Raw genomic sequence first — 2,891 nt, forward strand, 5'->3', positions numbered from 1 at the left:
CTGGGTTTGCCCAGGGTGCGCTCCGAAGCGGGGTTACTGGAGCGCCCCCTCTTTTTTTGTCAGAGCGTTTGGTGGGGTTTCTCGCATTGGCTCTTCCCAGGCCCGGTTGTTGGGTGCGCTCCCACCCTGGCGCGCGCGAAGTTGGAAGTTGGGTTAATTGCCCGGGCGCGCACCTTCGCCAGGGTGGGCACCTTGGTGCGCACACCTTGGCTGGGCTGCGCACCAGGGCGGGCTCAAGATGGCACCAGCATTCCCTTTTTCTCACTATCTTTCAAAACGGAAATTTTAAAATCTCGTTTTTTTTTTGCCTTTTATGGAAATTAGTGAAGGCATCGCATCAAAGGTGCGCACCTCGCTGCCCACCTTGGTGTGCTCCGAGGTGCCCACCACGGTGCGCAACGCCGGTGCGAACCCGGGAGCGCCCCGATGTGTGCTCCAAGGTGCGGCGTGCACGAAGTCGGACCCCGGTTTGCCCCGGGTGCGCACCTCGCGTGCACCTTGGTGCGCACACCTTGGCTGGGTTGCGCGGCCTGGTGGGCACCATGGTGCGCACCAAGGAGCGCTCCGAAGTGTGCTCCAAGGTGCGGCGTGCACGAAGTCGGAGCCCGGTTTGCCCCGGGTACGCACCTCGCGTGCACCTTCGCCGGGGTGGGCACCTCGGCTGGGTTGCGCGCCCTGGTGCGCACCAAGGAGCGCTCCGAAGTGTGCTCCAAGGTGCGGCGTGCACGAAGTCGGAGCCCGGTTTGCCCCGGGTGCGCACCTTCGCCGCGGTGCGCACCATGGCGTGCATGAAGTCGGAGCCCGGTTTGCCCCGGGTGCGCACCTCGCGTGCACCTTCGGCGGGGTTGCGCGCCCTGGTGGGCACCATGGTGCGCACCAAGGAGCGCTCCGAAGTGTGCTCCAAGGTGCGGCGTGCACGAAGTCGGAGCCCGGTTTGCCCCGGGTGCGCACCTCGCGTGCACCTTCGGCGGGGTTGCGCGCCCTGGTGGGCACCATGGTGCGCACCAAGGAGCGCTCCGAAGTGTGCTCCAAGGTGCGGCGTGCACGAAGTCGGAGCCCGGTTTGCCCCGGGTGCGCACCTCGCGTGCACCTTCGCCGCGGTGGGCACCATGGCGTGCACGAAGTCGGAGCCCGGTTTGCCCCGGGTGCGCACCTCGCGTGCACCTTCGCCGGGGTGGGCACCTCGGCTGGGTTGCGCGCCCTGGTGCGCACCAAGGAGCGCTCCGAAGTGTGCTCCAAGGTGCGGCGTGCACGAAGTCGGAGCCCGGTTTGCCCCGGGTGCGCACCTCGCGTGCACCTTCGCCAGGGTGGGCACCTCGGTGCGCACACCTTCTCAATGTTTTCTTGCCTTTTCTGGAAATTGGTGAAGGCAGCGCATCAAAGGTGCGCACCTCGGTGTGCTCCGAGGTGCGAACCCGAGAGCGCTCCGAGGTGCCCACGAAGTCGAAAGTCGGGTTAATTGCATTGTTTTCCCCGGGTGCGCTCCGAGGTGCGCAACATCGGCGCGCACCAAGGAGGGCTCCGAAGTGTGCTCCAAGGTGCGCACGATGGCGTGCACCTCTGGTGCGCACGATTCGGAGCTCGGTTTGACCGGGGTGCGCACACCTTGGCTGGGTTGCGCACCTTTTGTGCGCTCCAAGGTGCGCACGAAGTCGGAGCTCGGTTTGCCCCGGGTGCGCACCTTCGCCAGGGTGCGCACCTTGATGCGCACGCCTTGGCTGGGCTGCGCACCTTGGTGGGCGCCATGGTGCGCACCTTTCGTGCGCTCCAAGGTGCGCACGAAGTCGGAGCTCGGTTTGCCCCGGGTGCGCACCTTGGTGGGCGCCATGGTGCACTCCGAGGTGCCCAAGATTGGTGCGCACCAAGGAGCGCTCCGAAGTGCGCTCCAAGGTGCGCGCGAAGTCGAAAGTTGGGTTAATTGTCCGGTTTGCCTCGGGTGCGCACCTTGCGTGCACCTTCGCCAGGGTGGGCTGGGCTGCGCACACCTTGGCACCCGCGTTTCCTTCATTTTAAATTTTTTTTTTTTACAATCTCTCAAGTGGGAAATTCTATAATCTCAACTTTTTTTGCCTTTTCAGGAAACTTTTGAATGGAGCGCATCATTGGTGCGCTCCGAAGTGTGCTCCAAAGCTCTCTCCAGCTGCGTGCACCTGCCCCGGCCGCGCACCCGGCCCCGCCCAGCTTCGCTCACCTGTCCCGGGCGTCTGGTGCGGAACCTTAGAGTAAGAAACATCACCGTGCACCTTGGCCAACGTGCGCGACTCGACCGAGCGCGCACTGGCCGAGGTGCACACCGATTTCACCTGGGTGCGCGCGCAGCACCTCGGGCGCACCGGGGTGCGCGCACAACGCCCGGGTTGCACCGTGGCCTGTGTGCTCGGGGCGCCTCGGGTGCGCGCTCGGTGTCGCCCCCGCGCGCGCGGTAGTGCGGGCAGCGCACCCCGGCCCGGCCCGGCCCCGACGAGAACGCAAACGGGCAAAAGGTTTATTCAAATAGCATTGCGACGCCCGGCGAAAAACTAAAAAAGGGTGCAACACCGGGACTTCCCGGGAGGTCACCCATCCCAGTACTACTCCGGCCCAAGCGCGCTTAACTGCGGAGTTCTGATGGGATCCGGTGCACTAACGCTGGTATGATCGCACCCGTTATGAGCTTGTCGCAGTGTGTACTTAGCAAACCGCGACCCACGTGCGAATCCACCCCGGCCACCCACCCCCGTCGAGGTGCACACCCTCCCTCGCGAAGTGCGCCCCGTTCGCCAAGTGTGAGCCCTGCCCGGGTGCGCGCACCTTGCTAGGGCGTCGGGTGTGCACCCGGCCCGGCCTACGTGCGTGCACCTGGAGGGGGCGTCGTGTGCGTGCAGTGTCCCGTCTGCAACGCGGTGCCCACA

At 65.3% G+C, this 2,891-nt stretch overlaps 1 non-coding gene across 1 annotated transcript; it reads right to left on the minus strand.

Moving 5' to 3' along the window:
• Positions 1-2,526: 2,526 nt before the first annotated feature.
• On the minus strand, positions 2,527-2,645 carry LOC131872386 (5S ribosomal RNA). The gene has a single exon (XR_009370540.1). It is a non-coding gene; the product is annotated as a 5S ribosomal RNA (ribosomal RNA).
• Between the last annotated feature and the right edge of the window lie 246 nt (positions 2,646-2,891).

The sequence above is a fragment of the Cryptomeria japonica genome, unplaced genomic scaffold (genome assembly GCF_030272615.1).
Source record: "Cryptomeria japonica unplaced genomic scaffold, Sugi_1.0 HiC_scaffold_586, whole genome shotgun sequence".
NCBI lineage: Eukaryota > Viridiplantae > Streptophyta > Pinopsida > Cupressales > Cupressaceae > Cryptomeria > Cryptomeria japonica.